This window comes from Trachypithecus francoisi, unplaced genomic scaffold, assembly GCF_009764315.1.
Source record: "Trachypithecus francoisi isolate TF-2019V2 unplaced genomic scaffold, Tfra_2.0 Lachesis_group3, whole genome shotgun sequence".
In the NCBI taxonomy this organism is placed as follows: Eukaryota; Metazoa; Chordata; class Mammalia; order Primates; family Cercopithecidae; genus Trachypithecus; species Trachypithecus francoisi.
In genome coordinates this window covers 124,903,434-124,919,882 of record NW_022681468.1, presented here as the reverse complement: position 1 = coordinate 124,919,882, position 16,449 = coordinate 124,903,434, and the positions used below count along the sequence as shown (strand labels likewise).

At 45.3% G+C, this 16,449-nt stretch overlaps 1 protein-coding gene across 3 annotated transcripts in view; it reads left to right on the top strand.

Moving 5' to 3' along the window:
* ZNF609 (zinc finger protein 609) overlaps window positions 1–16,449 on the top strand; it is a 234,487-nt gene that overhangs the window by 202,639 nt on the left and 15,399 nt on the right. The gene's annotated exons all lie outside the window — the stretch shown is intronic.

The following is a 16,449-nucleotide window of genomic DNA, read 5'->3' as shown; positions in this document are numbered from 1 at the left end:
AATATATCCATTCTCCGATACCACCCCCCTACACACACACCTCCAAGATTAGAACACAACTTTCCATTCAGTAGCCATATCTCTATTCTGTTTTGAATCTTCAGTAGCACTTGGTGCAATGACGGAGTATGGTAAGTAATATGGGCCGGGCACAGTGGCTCACGCCTGTAATCCCAGCACTTTGGGAGGCCAAGGCAGGCAGATCACTTAAGGCCAGGAGTTCAAGACCTGCCTGGCCAACAAGGTAAAACCCGTCTCTACTGAAAATACAAAAAATTAGCCGGACGTGGTGATGCGTGCCTGTAGTCCCAGGGACTTGGGAGGCTGAGGCAGGAGAATCGCTTGAACCCAGGAGGCGGAGGGTTGCAGTGATCCACGATGCGCCACTGCGCTCCAGCCTGAGTGACAGAGCAAGACTGTGTCTCAAAAAAAAATAAAACATTATAAAAAATAATAATAATAGGTAGTATGTATTTGCTGACTAGTTGCATAAAAGCAGCATTTGAGGCCGTGTGTGGTGGCTCAAAGCAGCGTCTGAGGTAAATTTGTCTGACAATAGTTTACCACCTGGATTGACAGAGCTAAAGAGTGGAGTTAGGGAGCACAATTCAAAGGCTGTTGGGATAGTCTACAGGTAAGTTAATGAGGACTTAGACGCTAGTGGTTGTGGGGATGTGGAGAGGAAGACATTATTCAGAGATTTCAAAGACAGAATGGGCAGGTCATGGTGGCTGACTTGTCCAAATGCCAGAAAGTCAACTCTATTTACTTCTTTTTTTTAACCCTTGATCCCTCCTGGTTATGCCCAAAGTTTCCTGCTTCCTTTACAGATCATCAGTTGCCTCTCCTCAGGATCCAGAATTCTCACAACTTTCAAGAATTCCAGCTGGGCAAGCAAATCCCTGAAAGGCAAAACTGACAGCACTGGTAGAACTGGCTGATCCCCAACTTTCTGTCTCCTGGCATGAAGATAGCAGCAGCTTAGTTAACTTCTCTATAAAGAGGCAGGAGGAAAACAATGCTTGGCTTTTATGCCTTATGTGTAGCAGTTCTTATACTTTTTGGTCTCAGGACCCTTTTCATTTACCATAAAAATTACTGAAGGGCCAGGTACCATGGCTCACACCTATAATCCCAGCACTTTGGAAGATATATATATATACATATATATATAAAATATATATGTATATATGTTGGGTGTGGTGGTACACGCCTATGGTCCTAGATACTTAGAAAACTGAGAGAGCAGGATCACTTGAGCTTTGGAGGTTGAGGCTTTGGTGAGCCGTAATCATACCACTACACTCCAGCCTGGATGACAAAGATCCTGTCTCAAAAAAAAAAAAAAGGTATTGAGGACCTCAATGAACTTTTGTTTTTATAGATTATATCTATTGATATTTACCGTTTAGGAATTAAAATTTAGAAATTCAAAGTGTATATTATTCATAATGAACCTGTTACATGTTTAATATAAATAGTATTTTTAATAGAAAATAACTATTTTCATATTTTTAGTAGAGACGGGGTTTCACCATGTTGGCCAGGCTAGTGTCCAGCTGGCCTCAAGTGATCCGCTCACCTCAGCCTCCCAAAGCGCTGGGATTACAGGCGTGAACCACTGCACCCAACTGGTAAATAACTATTTTATAAAACAAAAAAATACTTAATGAGAAAAGTGGCTTGTTTTTTTGTTTTTGTTTTTTTTGTTTCGTTTTGTTTTGTTTTTGAGACAGGGTCTTGCTCTGTCACCCAGGCTGGAAGTGCAGTGGAACGATCTCGGCACACTGCAACTTCCACTTCCCGGGTTCAAGCAATCATCCTGCCTTAGTCACTGTAATAACTGGGATTACAAGTGCATGCCACCACACCTGGCTAATTTTTTGTATTTTTAGTAGATATAGGGTTTCACCATGATGGCCAGGCTAGTCTCAAACTCCTAATCTCAAATGATCCACCCACCTTGCCTCCCAAAGTGCTGATATTACAGGTGTGAGCCACCGCGCCTGGCCTGTTTTACATTTATACAAATCTGTTTAATGTCTGGCTTAATATATGACAAGCTGGTTTCTCATTTACGCTTCCACATTAATTTTTTGAAATATCATGTGTCAGCTGGGCACAGTGTCTCACGCTTGTAAACCTAACATGTTGGGAGGCTGAGGCCGGCAGATGACATTGAAATAGGAGAGTTCCCTGATTCCCCTTGCAGGACATGTGACAGGGGTGTGGCTCGCCTGCTCACACCCCTAAGGGGAACATTCCGACCAGCAGGTGCAGAGGCCAGGGCAAGCGCTTTTGGGCTCTGGCGCCATGGCAGCATCTGGTGGTGGATGTCTGCAACTCCCGAAGCCCAAGTGAGGATGTGTTACAAGGCTCTTTCAGATTTGCCATTTGTGGATGACTTGTGTGTTAATCAGCTCAATGGGCTCTCTGCCTTATTACGAGGGCAGAGGGCCAGTGTAACAGCCTTCTGTATCCTGAGCTCTTGTCCAGTGTCCCGAGAGAATCGGATCACACACGGGCTCGAAGGATGAGGGCAAGGTTTTATTGAGTGGTGGAGGTGGCTGTCAGATGTACGGGGAGCTGGAAGTGGGGATGGAGTGAGAAGGTGGTCTTCAAGGCCCTTGGAGTCGGGCTGCCCAGCAGCCGGACACTTCTCTGGCCACCCCCGGCCCGAATTCCCCTTGGCATCCAGACTTCCCTCCTCTTCTCTCTTTCTCTGCCATGTCATTCTGCCATCATTGGTCTGCTTGTCTGCTTGTCTTGACGTTCAGCCACTTGTGTGGGTGCCCACTAAGACCTCAGGTTTACATGGGCAGAGGATGGAGGGTGTAGCAGGCCAGAAGGGTCTTAGAAAATGCAACATTCGGGTGTGAAAACAGGAGTGCCTGTTCTCACTTAGGTCTGCAGGCACAGGCCCGAGGGTGGAGCCCTTGCTAGGGACCCCACCTTTCTCTACCCAACTCTCTCTTGCCCCTCTCCCATATCAACATGAGGCCAGGATTACAAGCCTGGCCACATGGTGAAACCCTATCTCTACTAAAAAGTACTAAAATGGCAGGGCACAATGGCTCAGGTGTGTAATCCCAGTACTTTGGGAGACCAGGACAGGTGGATCACTTGAGGTCAGGAGTTCAAGACCAGCCCGACCAACATGGCGAAACCCCGTCTCTATTAAATGAAAAAAATTAACCAGGTGTGGTGGTGCGCGCATGTTATCTCAGTTACTTGGGAGACTGAGGCAGGAGAATAACTTGAACCCGAGAGGCAGAGGTTGCAGTGAGCCAAGATTGCACCATTGCACTCCAGACTGGGCACAAGAGTGAAAACTCCATCTCAAAATAAAAAACAAAAATTAGCCCATAATCCCAGAACTTTGGGAGGTGGGCAGATCACTTGAGGTCAGGAGTTTGAGACCAGCCTAGGCAACATGGTAAAACCCTGTCTCGCAAAAAAAAAAAAAAAAAAAAAATTAGCTAGGTATGGTGACACATACCTGTAATCCCAGCTGCTTGGGAGGCTGAGGCACAAGAATCACTTGGACCTGGAACGCAGAGGTTGCAGTGAACTTAGATTGTACCACTGCGCTACGGCCTGCGCAACAGAGCAAGACAATGTTTCAAAAAATAAAAATAAAACCAGGAAAATTAGCTGGGCCTGGTGGCACATGCCTATGATCCAAGCTACTGAGAAGGCTGAGGCAGGAGAATCGCTTGAACCCAGGAGACGGAGGTTGCAGTGAGCCAAGATCATGCCATTTCACTCCAGCCTGGACAGCAGAGCGAGATTCTGTCTCAAAAAGAAGAAATATAGGCTGAGCGTGGTGGCTCATGCCTGTAATCCCAGCACTTTGAGAGGCCAAGATGGGCAGATTACGAGGTCAAGAGATCAAGACCATCCTGGCCAACATGGTGAAACACCATCTCTACTAAAAATACAAAAATTAGCTGGGCATGGTGGCACGTGCCTATAGTCCCTGCTATTCCGGAGGCTGAGGCAGAAGTATGGCATGAACCCGGGAGGAAGCGGAGCTTGCAGTGAGTCAAGATTGTGCCACTGCTCTCCAGCCTGGGCTACAGAGCAAGACTCCATCTCAAAAGAAAAAAAGAAATATCACGTGTCACATAGCCTCTGGAAAACTTGTATATACACATGAGAGAATGAGAGTGGAAAGACAAATTTGGCTTAGTATTATTGTGAAAATAATTTTGACTTTGCAGACTCCTTGAAAGTGCCTTTGGGACTTCCGGGGGTCCCTGAACCACACTTTGAGAACCACTGCCCTAAGTTGTGCTTTTTCATTTCTCTGTCTAGGAGAGCCTTAAGGATCTATGTTTCCTTTTTAGACATTTCTAGGAATTCTTGGCACCTGAACTGAGATCCTCATTACCCGCTGTTGTTAAAAATAACATGTTCAAAAGAGGAATAAAACACGGTTTTAATTTTTTTAAAGTTTTTTATTGGACATTTACCACACACACTCACACACTGCATTCAAAGCTTACTGGCAAACTATAGTTGTAGGGAGTTACCAAAAATCGTTTTCAGACTGATTCCTTTGGTTAGTAGCTATAGAGTTTTTCCCCATGGACTTTGAGTTCCAAATAACAGACCCTTAAGAGAATCATGTAATTAGTGGATGATAGAGCTACGTTAGTATTTACTCCCTGATTTCCTAGCCTGGAGTAGATTGGAAGAAGGAAGTTGGATGTAATAGAGAGGTTGGTGATAAGGGAAAGAATACTGCAGAAGGCAGACATATTAATGACAAGAAAAAGAAACTGCTGATAGCCAAAGAGGAGACTGAGAAGCAAAACACAGAAACATAGCAGTGTAGTTTGGTCTCAGTTAAAGAGGGCCATTAACCCCTAATATCTCAGGAACCTTTAAAGGGACATCTCTTTACCACACCACAGAATAATCGTATCTAGAATAATGTCCCTGAGTCATCAAGAAAATTTTAAAACACACTCTGTATAGGGGAAGTCCCCAACTTATGAATGGTTTGTGGTCCAAAGTTAATTTCCAAAATATTTTTTGGAACTCAAAACACTTTTCTTTATTTTATTTATTTTATTTTATTTTATTTATTTATTTATTTATTGAGACTGAATCTTGCTCTGTTGCCCAGGCTGGAGTGCAGTGGCGTGATCTCAGCTCACCGCAACCTCTGCCCCCCGGGTTCAAGCGATTCTCCTGCCTCAGCCTCCTGAGTAGCTGGGATTAAGGTGCGTGCCACCATGCCTGGCTAATTTTTGTATTTTTAGTAGAGATGGGGTTTCACCATGTTGGCCAGGCTGGTCTTGAACTCCTGACCTCAGGTGATCCGCCCACCTCGACCTCCCAAAGTGCTGGGATTACAGGCATGAGCCGCCGCAACTGGCCTCAAAACATTTTTCTATAGAAATAATGAAATAATTATTTTGGCCTTAGACAAGCTGCTTTTTCATTTTATCAGTCCAATAAGCAACCTTTGAATGCCTAATATTAATAAAAGTATTTCTTTTATATCTGGCTCTCATTTATAGCTTTGTTTCAGTGTGAGTGCATTCTGAGGCCAGAGCCTGAACATAAATACAGTTCCCCTCTGGCCTCATCATCTGTTCCGCAAGGTGCAGACAGTCTATATCATGGATTAGCAAGTTAGGGCTCAGTTACCAAATCCAGTCCCACTTCCTGTTTTTGTAATACAGTTTTATTGGAACACAACTATACCTATTTGTTTACATATTGTCTGGGGCTCTTTTTCTACTGTAAGAGTTGAGAATTTATGACAGAGACTGTGTGGCCTGCAAAGCTTTAAATATGTGCTGTCTGTCCCTTACTTTAAAAGCCTGCCAATCCCCAGTCCCCGTGATTTGGTCCACCATTGTCACTAATATGCTGTCTCTCCGACCTCATGTGTTCTCACTCTTCCTCTCACTTATTCCACTACAGCCACACTATCCTCTTTGCTCTTCTGAATGTGCCATGCGCGTTCCCACCACAGGGCCTTTGTACTTGCTTTTTCCTCTACCTAAAATGTTCTAATTTCCATAGGGCTCGCTGTCTCACCTCTTACAGATTTCTCTACTTGAATGTCATCTTCTTGAGAAGGCTTTTTAAAATTGCCCTTTATAAAATACCAGCATCACCATCCCTCACATTCTCTGTTCCTCTTCTGCTTTGTTTTTCTCCATAGCTTATCACTATCTGGGGTTTTGTTGTTGTTTGTTTGTTTGTTTGTTCGTTGAGACAGGGTTTCACCCACGTCACCCAGGCTGGAGTGCAGTGGCGTGATGTGGACTCACTGCAACCTCCACCTCCTGGGCTCAAGCAAGTCTGCCTCAGTCTCCCAAGTAGCTGGGACTACAGGTGTGTGCCACCATATCTGGCTAATTTTGGTATTTTTTGTAGAGACAGGATTTCACCATGTTGGCCAGGCTGGTCTCAAACTCCTAGGCTCAAGCAGTCCTCCTGCCTCAGCCTTCCAAAGTGCTGGGATTACAGGTGTGAGCCACCGTGCCTGGCCACGTATCACTATCTGACATATGCTTACATGTTCCTTTATTTATTGTCTTTCTCCTCTTATCTGAATGTGAGCGCAGAGACTTGGTCAGTTTTGTGTGTTGCCATGTCCTGGTACTTTAGAACAGTGTCTGGCCCAGAGTAGATGCTCATTTGTTGAATAATAGAATGAATGAAAGCATGTATGCATGCTAACCTGCACTTTACCCAAGTTAGTTAGGGTGTATCTGTATCCAGTTAGGGTGTAGTTGTCAACATCAACCAGGATTGAAAATTAGGATTAAAATAAGAATTAAAAACAGCATATAGGCAAATGCTGATGTTTCCATTTGGAAACTCAATGCTACTGGAATATTCAGGTACACTTAATCTCTTCCCTTTTTTCTTTTTTAGTCTCTTATGTTGAGGGCAAGCATCTGGCCTTATTTATCCGTATTCTCTAGTACCTAGTCCAGCACATTCCATAAAGTTGGCTCTTAATAAACATTTGCTCCCAACCCAGGAGTGGACCTCAGCATTTCTTCACCGTGTTTTGTAACTTCAGTACTTTACAGAATGCTTGGCAAATAATAGATGCTCAGTAAATATTTGTTCCAGGTAGGAATGAATTATTTGTCTACATAGGATAGACATTATTCCAGGTTATCTGTTATGTAACAAATTAACCTAAAGCATAGCTGTCTAAAACAATATTATCTCACAGAGTTTCTGTGGCTCAGGAATTCAGGAGTAGCTTAACTGGGTGGTCTGACTCAGGGTCTCTCATGAGGTGGTTGACTGGGGCTGCCATCATCTGAAAGCATATCTGGGGCTGGAGGATCCTCTTCCAAGTTGCTTTACTACGTGACTATTGGCAGGGCGCCTCAGTTGCTGGCCTCATGGACTTCTCCATAGGGCTGCTTAAGCTTTCTCACAAAGTGGCTGCTGTCATCCCTAAGGGAAGAAATCCCAGAGAGAAAGCAAGGAGGAACCCACAATAATACCTTTAATCACCTTGTCTCAAAAGTCATTCACCATCATTTCTGCAAGTTGCTAAAGGCAGCTCACACTCCAGGGGATGACAATTAGGCCCCACCTTTTTTTTTTTCTTCTGTGACTTAGGCTGGAGTGCAGGGGCAACATCTCGACTCATTACAGCCTAGATCTCCCGGGCTCAAGTGATCCCCCCACGTCAGCCTCCGTAGTAGCTGGGACTACAGGCACATGCCACCAAGCCCAGATAATTTTTAAATTTTTTTTAGAGACAGGGTCTCACTGCATTGCCCAGGCTAATTTTGAACTCCTGTGCTCAAGCAATCCTCCTGCCTTGGCCTCCCAAAGTGCTGAGATTACAGGCTTGAGCCACCATGCTTGGCCATGAAGCATTTTTAAAACATTGAGATATTTCTACTAAAACTAATTTTTTTTTTTTTTTTTCTTGAGACAGGGTCTCATTCTGTTGCCTAGACAGGAGTGCAGTGACACAATCTCGGCTCACTACAACCGAGTGATTGTAGTGATTCTACAGGCTCAAGTGATTCTCTTTCCTCAGCCTCCTCAGGAGCTGGGAGGTTACAGGCCACTACCGCCCAGCTAATTTTTATATGTTTAGTGAAGATGGGGTTTTACCATGTTGACCAGGCTGGTCTCAAACTCCAGACCTCAGATGGTCCACCTGCCTTGGCCTCCCAGATTGCTGAGATTACAGGCATGAGCCACCGCACCTGGCCAACCAATAACTATTTTTATGTTTATTTTTTTGAATAGGTAATACTTACAGATGTATTACCTATTGTATACAGATGTATGTTATTACCTATACCTGTATGTACCAGTTCAAAAGCTAAAATGTTTTATGCAGAGAAATGATAGGATATGAGAGGTTTTATTTAGCAGGATCTCTCTGGCCTCTGTGTTGAGAACAGGTCAGAAAGTGATAAGGATGGAAGCAAGTTAGGAAGCTATTGAAATAATTTAAGGAGTGCTTGGAGCAGTAGAAGCAAAGCTAATGAGAAATGATCAAAATCTGGATATATTTTGAAGGTTGAGCCAAAAAGATTTGCTGATGGTCAGATGTGGGGACGTGATAGTAGGAGAGGAATCAAGTAAAACTCTAAGGATTTTCACCTGAACACCTAGAAGGATGTACATGCCATTACCTCAGATAGGGAGAACTCAGGTCAAGTTATTTTTGTTATTCTTGGTGTTAAGGAGAGGATGGGTATCAGGAGCTCAGTTTGGAACATGTTAAGTTTGCGATCTACATTTAGACATCCAATGGAAATGTCAAGTTTGTGATTAGATACATGAATCTGGAGTTTAGGGGAGAGGGTGGGGCTAGGGATAGAAGTTTGAGTCATCAGCTACACATGAAGTACCAGCAAAAGATGCTGAGGAATGGCCAGAGAGATAGGAGGAAGACCAGGAGAGTATGGTGTTCTGGAAGCCAAGAGAAGGAAGTGTTTCAAGAAGGGAATTGATCTGAGCATGAAAGAGCTGAGCATGAGGGTACCAGATCCCTGAGAGAAAGTGTGTACTAATGGAAACAGTAAAAATGAGGGACCTAGAAAAAATCTCTCTCTCTCTTTCCACTATTATACTTGGATCAGCCTTGACTACATAAATGTTTTGAGGTTTTGAATTCTTATCTGAAACAAAGCAGTGCTGCTTTGGGATTGGGTTTGTCTCAGCATTTCACTCCTAAGAACTGTGGGAACCTGGCCAGGCGTGGTGGCTCACGCCTACAATCCCAGCACTTTGGGAGCCCGAGGCAGGTGGATCACCTGAGGTCAGGAGTTCGAGACCAGCCTGGCCAACATGGTGAAACCATATCTTTACTAATAATACAAAAATTAGCAAGGTGTGGTGGTGCACATCTGTAATCCCAGCTGCTCAGGAGGCTGAGGCAGGAGTTGCGCTTGAACCTGGGAGGTGGAGGCTGGAGTGAGCTGAGATTGCACCACTGCACCCCAGCCTAGGTGACAGAGTGAGTCTCCATCTCAAAAATAATAATAATAATAGGGGAACCTGACTAGTGCCTCATACATGTCATCAGTTCCCCTTTACTCTGCTCCAATATTGATCACCTTTAAGAAGGGAGAATAGGCCGGGCGCGGTGGCTCAAGCCTGTAATCCCAGCACTTTGGGAGGCCGAGATGGGCGGATTACGAGGTCAGGAGATCGAGACCATCCTGGCTAACACGGTGAAACCCCGTCTCTACTAAAAAGTACAAAAAAATTAGCCGGGCGAGGTGGCGGTTGCCTGTAGTCCCAGCTACTCAGGAGGCTGAGGCAGGAGAATGGCGTGAACCCGGGAGGCGGAGCTTGCAGTGAGCTGAGATCCGGCCACAGCACTCCAGCCTGGGTAGCAGTGCGAGACTCCGTCTCAAAAAAAAAAAGAAAAAAAAAAAACAGGGAGAATAGTGAATACTCTAAATCCTAATAATGGGTAATTAGATTATGTCCATAAGACTCTTGGTAAATCTGAAAGTAAGATTCTAGAGAAACATGGAGCACTCTTTATTACTGCTATTTTTTAGCAGTATTATCCTCAAACATGCTGAGCCTTTCCTTATTTTGTGAACACTTATGAAAAATAGTAAGTTTTCCAAGATGAAGACCAGTTTTTCTTTCTCTTCAGCCTACTTGCTTCCGTAAAGCTAGCCCCTAATAAGGAAACTAGGTCTGTTAAGTGTTATTTGCTGCTTTTCTTTCCTATCGTCCTATTCTCCCAGCTGTCTCAACTCGGAACCTTGTAGGAAGAGTATTACACCTCATCAGTGTGTGTTTCCTTTGACATTTAAACAAGCCTCCATTTTGTCTTTCCATATTAGAATTTTTTCTCTTCCCTTCTGCCATCTCCAGTGCCTTGTTTGACCTGTCTTCTCTTCAGCTCATTCATTATTGCTAAAGTTTGCAGATTATACCAAAGGAAGAAGCCAGATTTATAAACATGTGTTCCCACCCAGCTGTTTCAAGAATAGTAATGACAGTCATCTTCTAGTTGTGTGCCTGCTCTCTGTGTACAGCTGTGCTCATCTGCCCTTGTAAATGAGATGCCTATCTCTAAGTCTTACCTTGTCTAGAAATAAATGGACTCTGTTCCTATTAAATTGATTATGCAGTAATCAGAGCAGGCCATCTTTTGGGGGAGACATTCACTTGAAATCACTTTGCTAATAGCTAGAGAGAATTCAGTCTAATTACTTCTTTAGGAGATATGCCGTTTCCCTTAAGATGCCAGGGCACTGAAAAGAGGTAGGATTCCTATCCTTTTCCCCTCTGGATGACCCCCTACAATCCTGTATGTGTGTATGTCTTTTATCTAAGGTGAAGGTAACAATATTCTAAGAAAATTGTGTGAAAAGAATCAGAATCCATTAGAGATAGCTGTGTCAGGCCTTAGAGTCTGAAAGATCTGACCACTAATAGTGAACCCTTGAGTAAATGATTTATCCTTCTGGTGTTTCATTTCCTCCCTTGCAAAGTAGCCTTAACAATCCTTATATGACAGGATTTTTGGCACCCATTTACGGCCTGCCTTCCTCAAAAAGTGATTTAAGACCAGGTGCCATGGCTCATGCCTGTAATCCCAGCTCTTTAGGAAACCAAGGCAGGAGGATCACTTGAGACCAGGAGTTCGAAACCAGCCTGGGCAACATAGTGAGACTCCGTCTCTATTTTTAAACAAACAAAAAATTTTTAAAAATTAACAAGGCCGGGCGCGGTCGCTCAAGCCTGTAATCCCAGCACTTTGGGAGGCAGAGGCGGGCGGATCACGAGGTCAGGAGATCTAGACCATCCTGGCTAACACGGTGAAACCCCGTGTCTACTAAAAACTACAAAAAAAAACTAGCCGGGCAAGGTGGCGGGCGCCTGTAGTGCCAGCTACTCAGGAGGCTGAGGCAGGAGAATGGCGTAAACCCGGGAGGCGGAGCTTGCAGTGAGCTGAGATCCGGTCACTACACTCCAGCCTGGGCAACAGAGCGAGACTCTCTCTCAAAAAAAAAAAAAAAATTAACAAATACCAGCTACTCAAGAGGCTGAGGCAGGAGAATCACTTGAACCCAGGATGCAGAGGTTGCAGTGAGTAGAGATCGTGCCACTGCACTCCACCCTGGGCAACAAAGCAAGACTTCATCTCAAACACACACACACACACACACACAAATAAATACAAGTAAAAGTGATTGGCCAAGTACAGTGACTACTATAATCTCGGCACTTTGGGAGGCCAAGTTGGGTGGATCACTTGAGGCCAGGAGTTCAAAACCAGCCTGGCCAACATGGTGTGACCCTGTCTTTACTAAAAATACAAAAATTAGCCGTGCGTGGTGGTGCACGTCTGTAATCCCAGCTACTTGGGAGGCTGAGGCACAAAAATTGCTTGAACCTGGGAAGCGGAGGTTGCAGTGAGCGAAAGTTGCACCACTGCACTCTAGCCTGGACAACAGAGCGAGACTCTGTCTGAAATAAAAATAAAAGTGATTTAAGGCTGTAAATATTCAATAAGATAATATGAAAACATCTAGCACATAATAGTTTTTTCTTTTTTACTTTATTGTATTTATTTTTTGAGATGAAACCTTGCTCTGTCGCCGAGGCTGGGGTGCAGTAGCACAATCTCAGCTCACTGCAACCTCCGCCTCCTGGGTTCAAGCAATTCTCTGCCACAGCCTCCTGAGTAGCTGGGACTACAGGCACCTGCCACCATGCCTGGCTAATTCTTTTATTTTTAATAGAGATGGGGTTTCACCATCTTGGCCAGCCTGGCTGGTCCTGGACTCCTGACCTTAAGTGATCACCCGCCTCCCAAAGTGCTGGGATTACGGGCATGAGCCACTGCACCTGGCCGAAAGTTTTTTCTTTTTTTTTTTTTTCTTTTTTTTTTTTTTTTGAGACAGTTTCGCCCTTGCTACCCAAGCTGGAGTGCAATGGCACGATCTCAGCTCACTACAACCTCCAACTGCTGGGTTCAAGTGATTCTCCTGCCTCAGCCTCCCAAGTAGCTGAGATTACAGGCACCCGCCACTATGCCCAGCTAATTTTTGTATTTTAGTAGTGATGGTGTTTCACCATGTTGGTCAGGCTGGTCTCGAACTCCTAACCTCAGGTGGTCCACCCACCTCAGCCTCCCAGAGTTCTGGGATTACAGGCGTGAGCCACTGCGTCTGGCCAAGTTTTTTTTTTTTTAGAGATGTAGTCTCACCCTGTCACCCAGGCTGGAGTACAGTGGCACAGGCATAGCTTCACTGCAGCCTTGAACTACTGGACTCAAGTGATCCTCCCACCTTAGCCTCTCAGGTAGTTGGGACTTCAGGTGGGCACCACCACAACTGGCTAGTTTTTAAATTTTTTTGTAGAGACAGGTTTCGCTGTGTTGCCCAGGCTGGTCTTGAACACCTGGCCTTGAACGATCCTCCTGCCTCAGCCTCCCAAAGCGCTGGGGTTCCAGGCATGAGCCACTGTGCCACGCCCATAATATATGTTTGATGAATGTTTGAATCACAATCCAATGGATTGTTCTGCTTCACTTGGTAAGACTGAAAAAGAATCCAACTTACTAAACCAAAGTTCTTTCCTGCCATAATTTTACTAGAATGAGACTTCCTGGGTAGGATAATTCTTTTTCTCCCTCTCCCTTGTCTGATTTGGTTTTGTGATAAAGCACCCTAAATTTCAATTTCAAAGAAAACAAGGGCTAAGGGCCGGGCGCGGTGGCTCATGCCTGTAATCCAGCACTTTGGGAGGCCAAGGTGGGTGGATCACAAGGTCAGGGGTTCGAGACCAGCCTGACCAACATGGTGAAATCCCGTCTCTACTAAAAATACAAAAATTAGCTGGGTGTGGTGCATGCCTGTAATCCCAGCTACTCAGGAGGCTGAGGCAGGAGAATTGCTTGAACCTGGGAGGCAGAGGTTGCAGTGAGCCGAGATCGTGCCACTGCACTCCAGCCTAGGCAACAGAGCAAGACTCCATCTCAGAAAAAAAAAAAAAAAAAAGGCTGAATAAGGTTTTATTTAAAGCCATGACCGGCCGGCGCGGTGGCTCAAGCCTGTAATCCCAGCACTTTGGGAGGCCGAGACGGGCGGATCACAAGGTCAGGAGATCGAGACCATCCTGGCTAACACGGTGAAACCCCGTCTCTACTAAAAATACAAAAAACTAGCCGGGCGAGGTGGCGGCGCCTGTAGTCCCAGCTACTCGGGAGGCTGAGGCAGGAGAATGGCGTGAACCCGGGAGGCGGAGCTTGCAGTGAGCTGAGATCTGGCCACTGCACTCCAGCCTGGGTGACAGAGTGAGACTCCGTCTCAAAAAAAAAAAAAAAAAAAAGCCATGACCAACTCAAGTCCTGATACTCCATAGTTTTGTATAAAGCACTCCCTTTGTATTTATTTATTGAAAACCTACTGTGAGTTAGTTGTCTGATTTTTTTTTTTTTACTTTTTTTTTTTTTTTTTTTTTGAGGCGGAGTCTCGCTCTGTCGCCCGGACTGGAGTGCAGTGGCCGGATCTCAGCTCACTGCAAGCTCCGCCTCCCGGGTTTATGCCATTCTCCTGCCTCAGCCTCCCGAGTAGCTGGGACTACAGGCGCCCGCCACCTCGCCCGGCTAGTTTTTGTATTTTTAGTAGAGACGGGGTTTCACCGTGTTAGCCAGGATGGTCTCGATCTCCTGACCTCGTGATCCGCCCGTCTTGGCCTCCCAAAGTGCTGGGATTACAGGCTTGAGCCACCGCGCCCGGCTTTTTTTTTATTTTGAGATGGAGTCTGGCTCTGTAGCCCAGGCTGGAGTGCAGTGGCATGATCTCTGCTCACTGTAAGCTCCGCCTCCTGGGTTTACGCCATTCTCCTGCCTCAGCCTTCCGAGTAGCTGGGACTACATCCGCCCAACCAGCCTTATGAAAGGAGGCTGAAGCCAGGTGTGGTGGCTCTTGCGTGTAATCCCAACACTTTGGGAGGCCGAGGCGGGCGGATCATGAGGTCAGGAGATCGAGACCATCCTGGCTAACACAGTGAAACCCCATCTCTACCAAAAATACAAAAAAAAAAAAAATTAGCCGGGCGTGATGGCGGACGCCTGTAGTCCCAGCTACTCAGGAGGCTGAGGCAGGAGAATGGTGCGAACCCGGGAGGCAGAGGCTGCAGTGAGCCAAGATCTCCCACTCCCACTAAATACAACTAAAAGCTCTGGAAATTATTTATAAAACAAATATAACAGGACTGTGAAAGGTGGAAGAAAGAAAGCACACCAGCTCTAAGGGTCGCAAGACCTTAGAAACAACATGGTGATGAGTTCCCTGGGTCTTCTTTTTGTCTCTAATATCCCAAACATGTTGCTAAAACTGAATATTATATTTAATGGTAAAAGACTGAATGGAGCCGCCAGACGCGGTGGCTCACGCCTGTAATCCCAGCACTTTGGGAGGCTGAGGCGGGCGGATCACAAGGTGAGGAGATCAAGACCACGGTGAAACCCTGTCTCTACTAAAAATACAAAAAATTAGCTGGGCGTGGTGGTGGGCGCCTGTAGTCCCCGCTACTCGGGAGGCTGAGACAGGAGAATGGCGTGAACCCGGGAGGCGGAGCTTGCAGTGAGCCGAGATCGCGCCACTGCACTGCAGCCTGGGCGACAGAGCCAGACTCCATCTCAAAAAAAAAAAAAAAGACTGAATGGAGCCAAGTGTGCTGGCTCATGCCTATAATCCCAGCACCCTGGAAGGCCAAGGCAGATGGATTGCTTGAGCTCAGGAGTTCAAGACCAGCCTGGGCAAAATGGTCTTGACAAGAGGATTGCTTGAGGCCAAGAGTTTTAGCCGAATCTGGGCAACATTAACAAGACATTGTCTCTAAAAGAATTAAAATTGCCGGCCAGGCGAGGTGGCTCATGCCTGTAATCCCAGCACTTTGGGAGGCCGAGGCAGGCAAATTACCTGAGGTTGGGAGATTGAGACCAGCCTGACCAACATGGAGAAACTCTGTTTCTGCTAAAAATACAAAATTAGCTGGGGGTGGTGGTGCATGCCTATAATCCCAGCTACTCGGGAGGCTGAAGCGGAGAATTGCTTGAACCCAGGAGGCGGAAGTTGCAGTGAGCAGAGATCGCACTATTGCACTCCAGCTTGGGCAACAAGAGCAAAACTCCATTTTAAAAAAAAGGAATTAAAATTCCAAAAAAAAAAAAACATATAAAACAATTTTTCTTTTATAAGATTGACAAAGAACAAAATGAGAACACCATGTTGCCAAAGGAAAAGGGCAAGAGGTATTCATGGGCTTCTATAAATGGGTATATGAATGAGTACATCTTCTTTGAGGCAGTTTGGAGGTGGTTTGGCCGTATTTATCAGAACTCCAAATACAAGTGCACTGTGATTAACAGTTTTACTTACAGGAATTCATCTTACAGACGTATTCGTGTAGGTAAAATGAAGCATTTGTACAAGATTATTCATTGCAGTTTATTTGTAATAGCAGAAGATTGAAACAACCTAAATGTCCATTCAAAAGCTGCCATTGAAAAGAATGAAGTAGCTCTCTGTGTACACATACGGAATGATCCAAAATATTTGGGTACATGAAAAAAGCAGTGTGCAGAACATTGTATGTATATTGCTATCATTTAAGGAAGAATGTTTGAACATATTTGCATATATACATATAAAATATCTGTGGAATACTTTTGGATGTTTCCAAGTAGGGGAGCTGGAAGACTGAAGAATAGTTATGGAAAGGACACTTTTTTTATTTTTTTGAGACGGAGTCTCGCTCTGTCACCCAGGCTGGGGTGCAGTGGCCGGATCTCAGCTCACTGCAAGCTCCGCCTCCTGGGTTTACGCCATTCTCCTGCGTGAGCCTCCCGAGTAGCTGGGACTACAGGCGCCCGCCACCTCGCCCGGCTAGTTTTTTGACTTTTTTTAGTAGAGACGGGGTTTCACCGTGTTAGCCAGGATGGTCTCGATC